The 17,385-nt window shown below is 49.0% G+C and overlaps 1 pseudogene; it reads right to left on the reverse strand.

Moving 5' to 3' along the window:
- LOC102377605 overlaps nucleotides 1–17,113 on the reverse strand; it is a 29,873-nt pseudogene extending 12,760 nt beyond the window's left edge.
- Nucleotides 17,114–17,385: the final 272 nt, after the last annotated feature.

The raw sequence follows: 17,385 nt of genomic DNA on the forward strand, positions 1-17,385 counted from the left end.
CCCTGCACTGATCTTCTTGAAACTTGGCAGGCTTCATGCTCTCAGCAGAGACTACAATCATGGCAAATTTCATCCAAATCAGACAAAAACCAGCAAAGTTATAGATGTTTCATTGTTTCCCCATTATACCCCATGGCCGGATCTCCGAAGCAGCTCCAAAGCTTTTCTGAAGTGCTTTGGAAGCTCCGAACGACTTCAGAAGGCCTAACAAAGCCAGTGCTTTGATCTGGACATGCTGCTTCAGATGCTGAAGTGTCCAAAGCTTCTGTGGATCCGAAGCTCTGTCCAAAGCCTTGCACAGACCTATTACACATGCATACCAGAGGAGTGTTCCAGCACTAAAGGTAGAAGCCAAATGCAATCCAGCTCAGCAAGCAGGAATTTCTGCAAACCCTTTCAATAACTGTGGGTTCCTATGCACCATGGGACCATTGTACATCCATTGAATCCTATGTTCTTGAGTCTTAGTTTTGTTCTAAAACTGAAACCAGAGACCTGAAAATACCTAAAACTATTTCATAACTCAATAGCCCATCTACTCATCAACAGGGGCTCCTTGCTTCCACTTTGGTAGATCTGGCAGCCTCAACTGAGATCAGGGCTCCACTGTGTTAACAAGTGTACAGATTCAGTGACAGACAGCCTGTCAAGCCACGCAGAAACACTTCAACTCTACCTGTCCAAGACTCTTCAAGCTTTCAAGTGGTTAAAATATACACACAGGAAATACTATACCCAGAAAGCATTTTAAGATTTATTTTATGAATGAAAGTTATCCCCCTTCCACATTATTTTTCATAACTGAAATTTTCTCCTTAGCTCTGACAGCATAGGAGACATGCATGACCTAGATGAGTGGAGTAATAGAAATGTGCTGAAATTTAATTCTGACAAATCCAAGGTCAAACACCCAAGGACTAGTGACAAGAACTTCCATAGACTGCAAGCTTATCAGCTGGGTGTGGGAGAAAAGGAGAAAGATGTAGGTGCACTTGTTAATCACAGGATGACTTCAAAACACTTAATACTGTGTGGCTGTAAAAAAACAAAGGAAAAACAAACGTGATCCTAAGATACATAAGGAGGGCATACACACATACTAACTTTCTGAGAGTTAAGCCAAATTAACTCTTTTAAGTCAACTGAACTGTAAGAGTGTACACACATATGTGGAACAGAGTCAACTTAAATGCGGCACAAGATAATACATCTCCAAGGTGTATTATCTTTATCTTGCTGGGATCCTATGAACCCTGCTGACTCCCTGCCCCCGGGGAAGGGGGCTGAACTTGAAGATCTTCCGAGATCCCTTCCAGCCCTAATGTCTATGAAATCTGTGAAACCTTGAGTCACATTAGTTAAGATGACTTAGCTCACAAGATGACTGCCACTATGTCAAAGAGTTGTATGTGTGTATGTTCCGATGGTGAAGTGTTTCCAGTAGACAGAGGAAAGTATAACTGCAATTGCACAAGCATGAATGCTGCATGCCCACGGAGGTGGGGGTGGGGGGCACAGTGACCACCCGCAGGTGGTGGCAGTGGCAGTGGGGAGCAGGGAGCTCCTGCAGGTGGCCGCAGCAGTGTCAGCAGTGGGGGAGGGAGTGGCGAGCCCCAACTGGCTTTCAGTGATCAGGTTGGGGGTGGTGAGTGGCGACTGCCTGCAAGTGGTGCTGGCAGTGTCGGCGGCGCTTTTTGCAGGGGGTGCACCGCCAAGCTCAATGTGCACAAGCAAAGTTGTACACATTGCCAATGTGCACAAGCAAAGGCATAACTAGCAGGCTTTATGGCCTGGGCAAACCCTGTGGGAGATCCAAGCAGGGGATAGGGGGTGTCAAACTGCTTAGTACTAGAGGCAAGGGGATGCTGAGAGTGGTGGGGAAGGGAAGGGGCTTGTCTTACTTTGGGGACTCAAGAGTCTCCAGCTGCTGCTGCCGTGGTATGGTCTGTCTGCCCCATTTGCTGCAGCTACAGCAGTACTCTGTGCGTGCTGCTGCAGTCACTGCCTTTGCAGTGCCACTCAGTTGGTACTCAGAGCTGGTATCCTACTCATCCTCCAAGTTATGCTTTTGTGTACATGATACTGGTGAGAACTTACCTGGAATATTTTATTCAATTCTGTTTGCCCATTTTCAAAAAAGATATACTAAAATCAGAAAAGGTGGCAAGATGGACCACTGGCTGATTAGTCGGATGTAGAGTCCAACTTACGAAAAGAAAGTAAAGGAGCTTGACTTTGAATAAGATGTTCATGAGCCTGAGAAAAGTTGTCCCAATTGCCTAGGCTGCTTTATTTCGAAAATACAGTCACATTAATAATAACGCTGTGTGCTGTTCTGTTGTATCTGTGATACCCCAGCAGCTAAGTTGCTAGCAGAGAGAGAAAATCTGCAATGTCTTACAACTGGCAATTTTTGTCTTTCCCCACATTGTGGGCCAGATGCTACTCTACTTATTAGCCACTTGAGTGGATTTAGGTACCTAAATGTGATTCTATACCACTCTGCTTTTGTCCCTGAAAAATCTTAATACAAACGGAGGGTGAGTCCTCGTCTTCCTTGCTGCTTTGTGATTCAATTTTAAAGCTAAAAAGACACCATGTCACAATAACAAGCGCATTAATGAATTTCAGGGATTTGAACAGGGTGGAACAGGATTGCACTCAGATGCCTAAACAGGTGAAGTAGAATTTGTGTGTCTTTGTTTTATCATAAGAGAAGACAGGTCAGATGTGATCAAAAGCTACCTAACTGCTATTGACTATACCTGAATTTCCAGGGCTATAATCTAATGCTAATAGTTAGTCTGATAAAAGACTATTCAAGGGCCTGGGAATGAAGGAAACTGTTCAAATGAAATTTACTTTACTTTTCAAACTTCAGATCCTTATGGCTTAGATTTTCAGAGCTGCCTATAAGATCTGAGGCCCACAATCTGTTCAAATTAAATGGGAGTTGGGCCACCAAATATCCTATATTGTCTTAATTGTCTACTTCCTCATGCTTTTTCCTGTTTTTTACTTAATAGAGGGCAAGGCCAGAAAAACCCAGTCTGATCTTCAAGTCCATGCTAGCCAGAAAATCTCATCCAGTAGATTCTGGCATCAACCCAATAACTTCCAGATGAGCCAGAGAACATTTCAGAGACACCTGATCCTGATTTCAGAGCAACAGCATGACAGAGTCTTCAATATGTCCCTCTATAATTCTCCCAATGGCTCTTATGAAGGAAGTGCTAATAAAAGGATCAAAAGCATTTTGTAATGGTTATTAAAGCAGGGTCTCTGGCTGTGAGTTAAAGCAGGTCATAAACCATGATTAACCATATAAAGCTCTCACAGCCAAACGAGGTTTCTGTTAACCCACTGATGCCAACCCCCTCTCCCAATGACAGTAAAAATCATTCCTAGAGATGCAGGATCTTTAAAATTTCAAGCACGGTCTTTGGGATGTGTCAGCTCTTCCAGCTGAACCTGTACAATTGAAGGAACTTTTTGACATACTCATTATTCTAATCAGAAAAAATAGAACATTCTCATTTAAAAAAGCAATTGTATAATAATTCATTTTGTGAATATGCATCTGCTAATTTAAGACATAGTTGTCAGAACTATTTTGAAAGCCAATGAACTGAGGGTCAAGACTTGGAAAACAGCTCTGGCACTGTAAAAGAGCATCACCAACACCAAGAGTTTAAAATACATGAGTCAGAACCTCCCACCAAAATCTTGGAGACTTAAAACAAAAATAAATGTGTGGGCATGTTCCTCTTTGCCTGCTGATTTCTGAGCCATTACAGGTCATATTTTATGAGTTTCCTCCACAACCATCGCTGGAAACTCACTTTTTCTTTTTTTTCTTAAGTGCAAGCCAAGATTCTTGCGTGATGATCAAAGGACTCCAGGAGCTGGGGCTTTGAGACACCAAGTACTGAGAAAACTGGCACAATGAGGAGGAGCTGGCAGGAGTGTGGGTTTTTTTCTGCCCCCTCCTCAGAGTCAGATGGCTGAGCAGATTCCTGCTTTTTCTTTGCCCAGGGGATGGGGGTGAGCTGAGTGCCCCTGACTAGTAGATGGGAGCATCCTTGCCTAGGTGGGTCCTCTGGTGCCGGGTGAGTGTGGAGCTCTCACCAAAGCTCTTCCCACATTGGGAGCACTGGAAAGGCCTGTCACCCGTGTGGGTGCGGTGGTGTCGCAGCAGGTCTGAGCTCTCACCAAAATGCTTCCCACACTCAGTACACCGGTAGGGCCGCTCGCCTGTATGCAGGGTCCGGTGCTTCACCAGGTAGGAGCTGAGGCTGAAGCTCTTCCCACAATCAGAGCAGCGGTAGGGCTTCTCAGCTGTGTGCGTGCGCTGGTGCCGCACAAAGGTGGAGCTGTCAATGAAGCCCTTCCCACAGGCTGGGCACTTGTACGGGCGCTCGCCCCGGTGGATGCGGTTGTGGGTGATGAGGTAGGAGCTGACGCTGAAGCTCTTTCCACAGTCGAGGCAGGTGTAGGGCTTCTCGCCTGTGTGGGTGCGCTGGTGGATGACGAAGGTGGAGTTCTGGCTAAAGCTGCGTCCGCAGTCCAGGCACTTGTAGGGAGTTTCCCCCGTGTGCAGCCGGTGGTGGGTCAGCAGTGTGGAGCTCTGGCTGAAGCTCCGGCCGCAGTCGGGGCAGGTGTAAGGCTTCTCACCGGTGTGTGTGCGCTGGTGGCTGATCAGTGTGGAGCTCTGGCTGAAGCGGCGGCCGCACTCAGGGCACTGGTAGGGCTTCTCCCCGGTGTGGATCCGCTGGTGGATGACAAGGTGCGAGCGCCGGGAGAAGTGTTTTCCACACTCTGCGCAGATATTCTGCTTCCCGCCTGCCTGTGGACCCTGCTGTCCTCTGATGTCTCCAGGCTTCTGGTAGCTTCCTCCGCATGGAACAGGAACAATCTGTCTTTCTTCCTGTTGGTCTTCTGGTCTGCATTGACTCTCAAAGTCCTCTCCCAGCTCAGGTCCATGGGAAACATCCCATTTGTCTCTTCCTGGTACTGTCCCACATGGTTCCACTTGCTCAGGACCTTCTGGCTGAGGGTTGTCCCCCTCACTGTCACTGACTGTCCCATCACCTGCTGGGACAGAGAGAAAATCCAGACAGGAGTCACTGGCTGTACCAGGGGAGAGGGGAACGTCAGAGAGGGGAACTGGGAAAGAGGGAGGACAACATTATCTGCTGCAGAGAATGGAAAATCAGTTCAGTTCTTCCTGCCTAAGCCCCTTCCCAGAGAAGACAGAGAAAACCAAATCTGCTTCCATATCCCATCTGAATACCTGCTGGTTGTCAGTTGGGATGAGTGGGCAGGCATGAGTGACCTCTGCCATGAGATGGGGACAATCTTGGCTTGGTTGAGATGAAGCAGAACTAGGGTAGCTCACAAGGCCATTCTGAAATGTCTCACCTGTGCTTGCACCAAGGGGAGAGTCTCCTTCCTCAAAAACCTGGAGGTCCAGGACACACAAATCTTCCTCTTGTTCCATCCAGATCACCTTAGATGATAGAACCAGAAATCCTGTTCACGGGAATGAAATGGATTATGGTTTACTAAATATTTTAAGGAGTCATTCTAAAAAATGTTTCTTGCCACTATCCCCATGCTTCATTATGCCGAAGCGTGGACATTTAGCCCTGACACAGACAAATATTTACTGAAGCCATTCATTCATTTATTCATTCATTCTATTCATTCCCTCCAGGAAGAGCGCACACCAACTGCAGATGCTTCCTTAGCCTGACAAAGGGTATTTATACCTGAAAGGTTGCTAAGAAGAATTTTTCCAGCTATTTGAGTTGGTCTAATAAAAGATATCAGATTCACCCAAAGACAAAGGTCTGCCTATGTCCTTAGACCAACACGGCTACAACCTATACTACTGAAGATATTATTAGTACACAAGGAAGTTCGTGCAAGATAAATAAGGGCAGGAATTCATAGTGGCTCACCTGCTCTTTGGTAACTACCCAGATGCCTGCTCTTGCCCCTTGGTACGTGACAGATAACTAACTCGTAGCAGCTCATAACAAAAGGGGTCTAAGTCCCAGAAGCCAGCTTCCACTGACAGATGGGTAAGTGCATTCCTGAATAAATTGTTAAAGGGGTTAATTACCCTTCTTGCTAAAAAAATACACCTTATTTCAGGTTTAGATTCCAGCCACTGGACCTTGTTATGCTAGTATCAATTACATTAACTTGGCATCATTTTTTCAGACCTTCACATGATTCTTTGGGGACAGGGTCTTTCCTTCAATACATGCATACACACAATGGATTTCTGATGTAGCGTTGGGTACTATTCTTGTATAACTCTTAAACATTGAAAGTGCTGGGGCTGGGGCTCTAGAGTAGGGTTACCAACCCTCCAGGATTGCCCTGGAGTCTCCAGGAATTAGAGATAAATTTCCAGGAGTCACCCAGGAGATATTAAATGTTGAATCTGATTTGTACAGTCGTCAAGTGGGTTTTTAAAATGTAATAGTAATGTGCAATTTGCCTTTCTGACATAGTCATTAATGTCATTACATCATGTGATGAACCCTCCTGGAATAGATTCAAACAGAGTTGACAACCCTACTCTAGTGGGCAGATAGTTAAACAAGATCTAGTTATCCTTAGATAATTAGACAATTCCTTATTATGAGATTTTTTTTACAAAACAGTACAACATTTATTCTAATTATTGGATAATTTACAAATGTAGTTGATCAAAATTATACAAAAATATTGTAAAGTTTGAAATCACTTTTAAAATGCTTTGACTGTGAAAGTGATCATTTAAGATATAAGGATTACAAATAAAATTTCGTCACTGTGGTATAGAAGACTGGATGTCAAGTCCTTCTTACATGCAGCAAACTTTCCAACTTATATGAATAATTATTGAAAAGTAATTGGAAAATCAGATGGAGAGAGAATGCTTTGTATTGAGTAGATGTTTGTTGTTCATTTTCTTGCTCCGTTTTATAGCCCTCAAACAAGAGGGGAAGGATGGGAAGCTGAAAGGGGAGAGCGCTGAGGCAGTATTAGGAAAGGGAAGGCAGGTTCTCTCTACAAAGGATGAACAAGACGGGGCGTGGAGTCTCCATCTCCGCAATCAAGGAAAAATGTGCGCTTCAGTGTGCAGTAAAGATTGGCTCTTCAACCTGAAATTATCACACGCACGTTAGTGGAGGAGCACAGGGGAGCTCAAAGACTAAGGACAGGCTCAAACCATGATTTTACACATCTTTTTTTAAGTGCCATGATTTTTGGGGCCAATCTCATGATTCTTTGGGGGTGACTCATGACTTGAATCTGGAGACTGCCAGGGCTACAACTGCTGTCTTGTAGCTGGGTCAGCTCCTGCCAGGAGCCAGGACTGGCAGCAGGTCTCGGGCGCGCAGCAACCAGGGGGCAGAGGTGGGGAGCGGAGGGGCGGTGTGTGCAGGCTCCCTGTCCTGCCCATCCCAGGGCTTCCCCCCAGGTCTCTCTCCATTACCTGGAGTCTTCGGCTCAGGAGCTGGTATCGCCAGGGGGCTGGTTCCAGCCACTGGAGAAAGTGCCCCCTGGGCTGGGCACCGGGGGGCTTTAGTGGAGGTCTCTGCCCATCACAGCCCCGCTGGCGGAGCAGCAGCTGCCCAGCCCAAGCTCCTGTATTGCTACAGACTCAGCAGCAGCATCTGACCCAGGAAGCTCAGGCCCCCACATCCGGAAAAAGGAAACTACAGGAAAGAGCAGAGAGGACAGAGCCAGCGGAGACCTCCCTTCCCTGAGCCCTAACCAGGGCCCTCTGGTGGCCACAGCTGCGGATTTCCCCCTCCTCCACCCTGGCCCTCTGTGCGAGTGGAGGCGGGCAGGGGTAGAGGTGCGCATTGTAGGCCCCGGGCGGCCGACTCAGCAGGCCCCATGGGCTGAATGAGGGCGCAGCCAGGAAGAGTGACCTGGCTCCAGACCAGGGCCACAAATGGGCTGCATACACTGGATTGAGTGCGTGTGGCTGGTCCGACACAAGTGCCAGTGCAACACACACACATGCCATGTGCATGCCAGACCCCTCTCATGCAGTATGTGTGCTGCATGTGAAGCTAATCCAAGACCCACGGGCAGCTCCGTGGCCTAGCCGATAGGGCTCCGTGGGCGCGTCTACATGAGATGCTTACTGTGCATTAGCCTAATAACACTGCACAGTAACGTGGCGGTTAAAAACCATGCTAATAGCCTATTGCGCAGTGTTATTAGGCTAATGCATAGTAAGCATCACCAAATAACTGCACCAGCGCTACTGTGCAGTAACGCTAGTTACAGTGCATTAAGTTAGTACTTCATTAAGCAAGTACTAAACTAAATGCACAGTAACTAAGGCACGTTAATGAGACGTGCCCAGTGGACTGGATCCAGCCTTTTGACACCCCTAATTGAATCAGGGATGTATAAGCTTTCATGAGCAACAGCCTACTTTGGCAGATGCTGAGCTTATGAGAAAGCTCGTGCATCTCTGATTCAGTCTCTAAGGTGCAACCCTACCCCACTTTCAGCCTGACTTCAGACTAACAGAGCCAGCTATTTCCCTCTAAGTATAATAGGAAGGTTCAAAAAGGCAGAGGGGTACAGCACAAGGAAACAATGAAATCAGCTATCATTCCCTGTCCATGGGTAAGCAAAGGAGAATTTTAAAGATGTATTTCAGATATGAAAGAAGACAGGGAGGTGGTTTTGCAGATAGGGCACTCCTTTGTTACACCCCACTGCTGCTTTTTTTGGAGAGTGCCCAGTAAAATGAGGGAGGTGGAGACTTCTGTCTAATCTGTTGTGTCTGCTCCTGTTCACACAGCCCGCACCATCCAGAAGAACTGCGGTGCAGCCCAAATCCTGTGTGCTCCAAAACAAACAACAAGATACCGGGGTTGGGAGTTGTAGGGTCACAGGGCTGTGTTCTGTTGTGGGAGCAGGGAGGGGACCCCAAGGAGGCCTGTGACCTGAGATAGAGGAGGCCCTGAAGCTGGAATCCCAAAGGGGAAAGAAATAGTACACAGCCAGGAGTCTCCAGCAGCTGAGAGATGCCAAATGCTACAGGGAGGCAGGGGATGCTACACAGGTAATGCAGGCACTGCTACTGTGCTTTAACTCCAGAGTTTATCCTGCTTCTCCCTTCCGCATTATGAGATCATTACTACTAGGCATCCAGGGCACATTTGATGTCCACTCTGTGTAGTGTCAGTGGGCTGTAAATGACCTGATCTTCCCCAGAACTGGCTCAACACCACTCTATTCACATAAGCTCCTGGCAGCAGGGTGAATTGGGTGTTAGGGAGTATGAGGCTGGTGCCACGGCTATTCCTGGGTGCTGGGAAGTCCCATAGAAACCGCTGACAGCTCACCTCTCCCATGCACGCATCCCCGGAGAGCAGAAGCACTGCAGGCTGCTGAAAACAATGTCTACACTGGTAACTCCTTCTTTGTGGGGACCCAAGCTGCCTGTGAGAGGGTGGCCTCCCAACAGGGAGGGTATTAGGTGGTATTAAGGAGCTATGCTATGCTTGGGGGAACCATTGGATGCTGCTTCTCACTTCCATCCCTTTGCTCTTGCTAGTAGCAGTACAAGGGGGATGGATCTAAAGCATTAAGGCTGCATGGGAAGAGGCTGTTTCTGAGTCCACCAAAGAGTACAGGAAGCATAATCCCCATTGGAGCTGTGGAAAGGCCTGGAGATACCCTGAAACCACAGTAGGCATTGAAGAGTTTGTGTTTATTCAGCTCTTACTCAATGCCTCTGCCCCCTGGGAATAAAAAGGGGAGTGTGAGAGAGAACCCCGTTCTACTTATGAGAATTATTAATATTCTGGCTCCACTTTTCTCTCTTGGTTGACCATGATTTTATAATTAGGGATTAAACAGTGATTAATGAGGACAGAGGTTAATGAATTAATTCCTCATCAATTACAGTGGCCAGCCCCTGCCTCCAGCACAGGCTGTAGACACATAGTGACCAGCCCAACAGTGCTGAGGGACCTGACTGCAGTGCCTGTGTGCTTGACTCCTTGAGATTCATGCAGGGATAGGATTACTAAGAGGTGGAAGTGTGAGACAGGAGTAATGGGACTGGGCATCGTAGGGGATATGTGAGCTAGAAGGCAGTGAGCAAACTATTGTCTGAAAACAGATCCTGGGGACTCTGGTCAGGTGGGGATTTCTCCAGAGCCCAGGACTCCTTTTGATCCCATGACCCCTGAGTGTGAGACCCAGCTGCAATCTGCCTAGACTGTGAGATGATGGCTGTGTGACTGGCACAGCCCCTTCATTTTCACTAACACCTTCTCTAGGATGATCCACCCTTGTTTCAGTGCTTGAAATACAGCTCTCTTGGCAGCCTGCTGGTTGCAGGGGGTTCAGGAAGCTTTTGTCTAGATACAGACAGCTCAGGGATCTCAGCTAAGCAATTTTTGAGAATGTACGTCCTGTGTTCTCTCACATTTTATTGGAAATGAAGTGTAGTGATCAGGATGTGGGACTGAACCCTGGTGTAGGCTGCAGACATCATCAGTGACTGACAGATCACACTGACAGGTTAAGACTATGCACCTAGCACAAGCCTGATTTATGAATATACTTAGACTGATATACAATCAAAAATCAATAAGCTTGCATGCAAGTCATAAATAGTATCATGGGAAAGCAGAATAAGACTGTTTACCAAGGCTACTAATATTAGGCTAGGCCAGGTGTGAATAGCTGTTTTTTTTTAAAGTGCTTAATTGTAGTTATAAGTAACAACTGATGTTTTGTCTTTTGATAAGAACTGATTTGTACATAGTTAGAATCCTATTGAAATAATATGTCTGTTACCTGAATATGATGAAGCCACAATATATGCTATGTATAGAAAAGAAACGAAAGGGAGAGTTCAAGGTGCTCTGGGATATGAATAAAGGAAAACAAAGGGAAAGACGTCGTTCCCCAGTGAAACCACTTGTTGTCAGCCTTGGCCATTTTCAAGAGGCGTATGCTAAATTGCAGAAGTGTCACTGAAGCAGAAGGCCCTAAAACCTGTTTCAGAGTAGACCTTTGCAGATGTTACAAATAGCCTGGTCAGCAAAGGAAAAGAAACAGACCTTGGCAAGGAGAATTCCCAGGTGGTGGGGGAAAGAGGTAGGAAACACTTCTTCCCAGAACTGTAATTTTCACAAGGACATAAACCCCAGGTAATTGGCATCTTCCAAGTCTGTAGAAAAATGGGTTCGGTCCATTCACCAAAGTATCAGTGGAACAAAAAACACTCAACACCAATCAGAAAATATTTATTAAAATAAGCCAGATATAAATGCAGGTTGTAGACAGCCAGGTATTTTGGAGACCTCAGCAACTGCTAGAGACCTGCCAGTCTGCAAGCCACACTCTTGTCATCTCCTCAGCCAGTATAGGTGAGAATCTGTATTGTGCTGTTGCAGGTCGCCAGACAGGCATTGAGACAATTGTTTATGTTGTGCTTTGGGGTGCAATAAAAGGTTGGACTACAGACCTGTCTCATCTCTTTATCGGACTTGAGTGGTAGTAATACCATACCTGCTAGGAGAGAATGGGGGATCCTTGAAAAGTGTAATTATATCCTAATTTAGGGTAATCATTAAGGGAATTGTAATTGTCCCTCAACTCTGTCTTAACTGGCAAAAGAGGATCTGCTCATAGACAAGCTGTAGTCTTGGCTCTCTGAAGATTAGAACAGCCCTGGGGTTTTGGTAACACTGGGGAGGGGCAGTGTATACACTTTCTTGTACTGGCCTCTAGGAGATGGGCTGACTGGCCATGAACACAGTTCTCAAGGTGTCAGAGCACTCTGCAGCAGCACTGACTAAATAGTCTCTGCAGTGCTGTTAACTGTGCCCTGGTCAGCCCAGGGCTGGCTTCAGGCTGTCTATGCAGAAAGAACGCTTACACCGAGCTGCCCAAGCTGAGCCACGAGGCTTCCTCCTGTGGATCTACAGCATACTGCGGTCTGCCTACTTGGCACAAAGTGTTCCTTACCAGGTGCATCATTGTCTGCATTTGTGCTGAACGTCACTTATTCTGAGTGGCCCAGCCATCCCATATAGAGCAGGGTCCTTGTGATCACTGAGCGCTCTGCAGTAGTGCTGAATTCCCAAAACTCCTTGTTTCAAAATGAAAGAGCCAAGATCAGTCATGAGGTGTTGCAAGGGGAAAGCTATTCAGGATTCAACAGAGATGAGTGGCTGGCTTGTAATGAGGAACTTGTTCTGTGAAGTGAGCGTATTGCCTGGCTAGTGGAATGTCAGCAAAGTAGATCACAATCTCATCAGATTTATGGCTTATTTGATGAGTCCCTTTTTTAGCTTTGCTCCATGGATTGATTACAAATACTTAAGTGTTTGAACTGACATGTGCTCCCTAGTTCTGATGGATCATATAAGTCGCATAGGATTGTTTGTGCTCCTTGAGTGGATGAGTATGCATTAAGGGCTGCATTTTGCTGAATACCCACACAGGCAACTTAGAAATACATCGCCATGAACATTGGGGCCAGCAACTCCCAATTGCATGGGATGAAAGTGGTCAGCAAGGGGCATGGATACAGATGAAGTGAACCTACGTACTATTCAAACAAGCACTCTTGACCATAGATTTGCTGTGTTCTCCCAGCTTGGAGCATTACGAAGACCCCAGCTTCTGTAAATTGGTGGAGCCTTGTTGATTCCAGTGCAGCACTGCTGTTTTCCACCACTGGGACATCTGGCCCTATGTTCCTCCCTCCACACACCTGTAAACATTATTCACTGAATGCCACCTGCAATCCCCAGATGCTCTGGTGGGTCTGCTGAAACCAGTGCTACAGCTGCTTTTCAGAAAAGCACACACAAGTTTAAGGAAAGCAGCTTTTATTATTGTGAGACGGGCAATGACCAGACAAAGCATGAAGCCTGGAAACCTGGTCACCACAGGACCATGTCTGGAGGGGAGAGAGACTGGGAGCTCTGGACTCCCCTGGGAGCTCTGGGTTCAGAGCAGTGGTGATAGGAAGGGGGAATCATCACTCCAGGGAGCTGGACCCATGAGCAGGTTGCTTCTCCTTCCCTCATACAGACAAGTGGAAAGCAGAGGGGCTCGGCAGCAGCAAGGGAGGCCTGGTCCCTGGAGGGTCGCCACCAATCCAGCATCTGTCCCTTCCCCCGCAGGGCAGCCAGGGGCCGGTGCTGCAGGATGGGTCAGCGACGTGGCCTGGGGCTCTCACAGGGACTTGCCGTGCTGGAGCCGCCAGTGTGTGATGACATTGGAGCTCTGGGTGAAGCTCTTGCCGCAATCGGGGCAGACGTAGGGGCGCTCGCCTGTGTGGATCCTCTTGTGCTTGGTCAGGGCAGAGCTGGTGGTGAAGCTCTTGCTGCAGTCGGGGCAGATGTAGGGCCTCTCCCCCGTGTGCACGCGCTGGTGGGTGGTGAGGTGGGCGAACTGGCTGTAGCCCCGCCCGCAGTCGGGGCACTGGTAGGGCTTCTCGGGCAGGTGGGTGCGCTGGTGCCGCAGGAGGTAGGAGCTGGTGGAGAAGCTCTTCCCGCAGTCGGGGCAGTCGTAGCACTTCTCAGTGCGGTGCGTGCGCTGGTGCTTGATGAGGAGGGAGCTGTCGGTGAAGCCCTTGCCACAGTCTGCGCACACGTAGGGGCGCTCGCCTGTGTGCAGGCGCTGGTGGATGGTCAGGGATGAGCAGTCGCGGAAGCTCTCCCCGCAGGCCTCGCAGCGGTAGGGGCGCTCGCCCGTGTGCAGGCGCTGGTGCCGCGTCAGGTTGGAGCTGCTGCTGAAGCGCCGCCCGCACTCGGGGCAGGGGTAGGGCCGCTCCCCGGTGTGGGTGCGCTGGTGCTTGATGAGGTCGGAGTTGACGTTGAAGCTGCGCCCACAGTCCCGGCAGCGGTAGGGCCGCTCGCCTGTGTGCAGCCGCTGGTGCGTGATCAGGTGTGAGCTCTGGCTGAAGCAGCGCCCACACTCGGGGCACTGGTAGGGCCGGTCTCCCAGGTGGATGCGCTGGTGGGTCAGCAGGTTCGACCGCAGACTGAAGCTCTTCCCGCAGGCCTCACATGTGTTGGGCTTCCCCCTGGCGCTTGCCCCCTTGGGGGTTGTGGGGGCCTTGTGTTTCCCCAAACCTCCTTGTGGGGCACTGGGGTCATCCTGTTTCTTCTTTGGATGGCTTCCTTGTTCCCTCTCGCAGCCTTCACTTTGCTCTGGGCAAACATCCCCTTCAGCTTCTTCCAACCCTGGTCCATCCAGTTCCTCGTGCTCAGGACCTTCCTGCCATGGGTTCTCCTCCTCGTTGTCGCTCGTTGTCCCCTCACCTGCCGGGGCAGAGGGAGAATCCAGACAGGAGTCACTGCCTGTGCTGGGAGGAAGGGAACCTCCGGGGGAGGGCAATGGGGAAAGGAGGAGGACAAGCAAAATGATGTGAAGAGGCTGGAAAGCCAGGAGCTTAATTCCAGAGGGAAAAAGTAAATCCTTCTCCAAGACGGTAAGAAAAAGGATCCAGGCCAGATGTGCAGTTGTGAGCTGTTTGCCCCAGAGAACGTTCCCAGATTCTACCTCCAGCCCCCTCCAAAGCAGGAGGGGTCTCAAGGGACTCTGCTAATGGGGAATGGAGCTGTGTGCACCACTGCCAGGAGCACACACAGTCAGACACTCCTCATCCAACAGGCTACCAAAATACATCCAAAGCAAGTGTTTCTTCCACAGAGAAGAGACCCACCAAGAGAAGCCAATGCGCTGGATATGAGGGAGCTGAGCCCAGTGAAGGTGGGAGAACTGGGGGTTAGCCTGGGACTGGTGCGCACCAGTGGGAGGATTCAGCTTAATGGGGAATGGTGGGGGGGTTTCATCAGCCAATGCAGAAAGATTAGATTTTGAAAACTGTATTTTGGGGGATGACGCTGTCTGGTGAATCAGGACCAGCCACAGGCATAGAAAAAAGGACTCCAGGGACGGCACTGGACATGACACGTAACTTGTTATTGGAAATGGCAGAGTCCAGGCCAACATGCTCCCTGGAAAGGTTCTGGGAAATACACTACACCTGGTTCTGCCAATCTCTCACCTGCCCAATGGTCTCCTGGGATCTCCCTTTCCTCAGAGCCCTGGAGATCTAGGACTTTTGGCTTGTCCTCTTGTTCCATTCAAAGATCTCGTCAGGCTTGGGAATCAGAAAACCCTGTTAAGGGGAAAAGAAACCAGGTGATATTGCATCCTCAGCGACTCTTTGCTAGAAGGAACATCCCAAGGCTTTAGTCTAGCCCCTTTTCACACTGAGGCAACTTGGGATTCAAACAGATCAGAACGTATCCAGGAGTGTCTAGGGCAGCAATTCTCAGCCACAGTGTCAGGGCACCCAGGGTGCTGCCAGATCCTTTGAAGGGTACTCTGAGGTCTGCTGGTGAAGAGATAAGCAAGGAAGTGCAGGCTCAGGCTCTTCCCTGTTTGGCCATTATCCTGCCCCACTGCCTGGCTCCTCTGCCAGGAAGTGAGCACTGTATGAAGTAATTTTTTAAAATGAGGAGCTGTCCAATTCCCAAAAGTTATGGAGGGGTGCCTCGAGTCTGATGGAGGTGCCTTGAATCTAAAAAGGTTGAGAACCCCTGGTCTATGGGATGTGCTGCACTCCCTGTAAAAGATTTAGAGATCTAAAAGCTACCATTGCTCTGTAGTGACATATGCAGCCTCCTCTTCTGAGTCACCCCAGAGATGGCTACTCATCCCAAGGCAGGTAAAGTGACCAGCTTTGGTGAAAATCCAGGATGCAGTCTCAGCTGCCCAGAATGAGATGTAGTCTTCACTGCTTTTGGTTCAGTTTAGTATAGTTCTTTAGAGAGGTGCTGTGACATAACTAATTAGCACTTCTCATAAGTAGAGATAATTTTGCCTGGGTGCAATGCCCCTATGGAAATGGCTATACTGCTTGTGCACCAGGGGGTACCTCCCAAACCAGAAGCAGCATAGCTGCATTTATGTGGTGCCAGGCAACATCCATCTGTATCCTCTCAGCCTGCTCCTGCTTTGCTCTTCAGAAATGTTTTGGGGAGAGGTCAGTAGTGTTGGGACCAGACTTTCAAATTTGGGACTTTTCAAGGATATGCCTCCCCCAGATTTGGAAAAATTCCAGACAGGTGGTGGGCACTTTAGCCCTACTCCAAAATAAAATTGCAGAGCCAACGAAGAGAAAAACCCTGGGTGGGCTAGAACCTAGCCTGGTGTTGTGTTCGGAAGCAAAATCCAGCTTTGAAGTGCAGCTTCACACAAGGAAATGCCCCTCATGAAATCCAAGTTAAAGGTCTGGTTCAAGGTGGGTGTAAAACACTGGATTGACTCCACTCTCCAAACCCTCACTGCCCTGGGCTCTCCTGCAGGCTGGGAACGAACAGCCTTGGTGGGAGTGAGGCACATTTGGGACGGAAGGGGCCAGAGGGATGATTGGGGCTCAGCGCAGCTCCTCTGCTCCCGGAGGGGCTATTACAGTCACATCAGAAAGGATTTGCTCTCTGCTGCTCTGCTCCCAGAGGGGCTGTTACAATCACAACAGATAGGAATTGCTCCCCCAGTAGGTCTTTCCCAGCCAGGACTCCTGAGAGCACAGGGCTGGGGAGAGAAGCATCCTGGACTGGATCAGCCCAGTTTAAGCTGAACTCAGCTCTGTCCTGGGATCTGAGATAGCACACACCCATTTGCCTATGGAAGGATGCGCATGTGCGCTGATTCTCCCCTGCAGCGGGCTGGCTCTTTCAGCCTCCCTCCCTACTTGTTTCCACACACTCTTTTCTTTTCTCTTCCTTCCTGTCTGGCTGGGATACTTGGAGCATTTACACTCCCATATCTGGATCAGCTCCCGCCAGTGCTAAAAGCAGCTCTGGGATTCTCAGACCCCTGGAGAGCAGAGATGGGTGCGGATGGCCTGTGTGTGCAAAGAGCCCCCGTCCTGCCTGTCCCCAGTGCTTCCCTGAGGTCTCTCCCCATTACCTGGAGTCTCTGGCTCAGCACCTGGTGTCGGCAGAGCCTGAGGCTGTCCTGGGGGGCAAGTACCAGCCAGAGAAAGTCCCTGTCCAAGGCAGTGTTGCAGGCCGAGTTGGTATTGCGAGACACAGGAAGGGGTTGGAGCAGCTGAGAGTGTCTGTAGCTGGTGCTGGGAGGAGGGAAACAGGAAGGGGGGATAATAGAGAACAGCCTGTGTGGCTGCTCTGTTAGCGGTGCCTGTTAGGTGATGCTGCTGTTACCTTCACTGGAGCCTGGGCTGAGCAACTACTGCTCCCCCACCAGGGTCTGTGCCCAGGAAAGGCAGCCTCAGAGCATGGCTGAAGTGGGAGACAAGAATCTCTTTGTTCTTGCTCGCTCATTCCTGCCTTCCATGCAGGAGATCTC

The sequence above is a fragment of the Alligator sinensis genome, unplaced genomic scaffold (assembly GCF_000455745.1).
Source record: "Alligator sinensis unplaced genomic scaffold, ASM45574v1 scaffold1391_1, whole genome shotgun sequence".
Taxonomy (NCBI): Eukaryota; Metazoa; Chordata; order Crocodylia; family Alligatoridae; genus Alligator; species Alligator sinensis.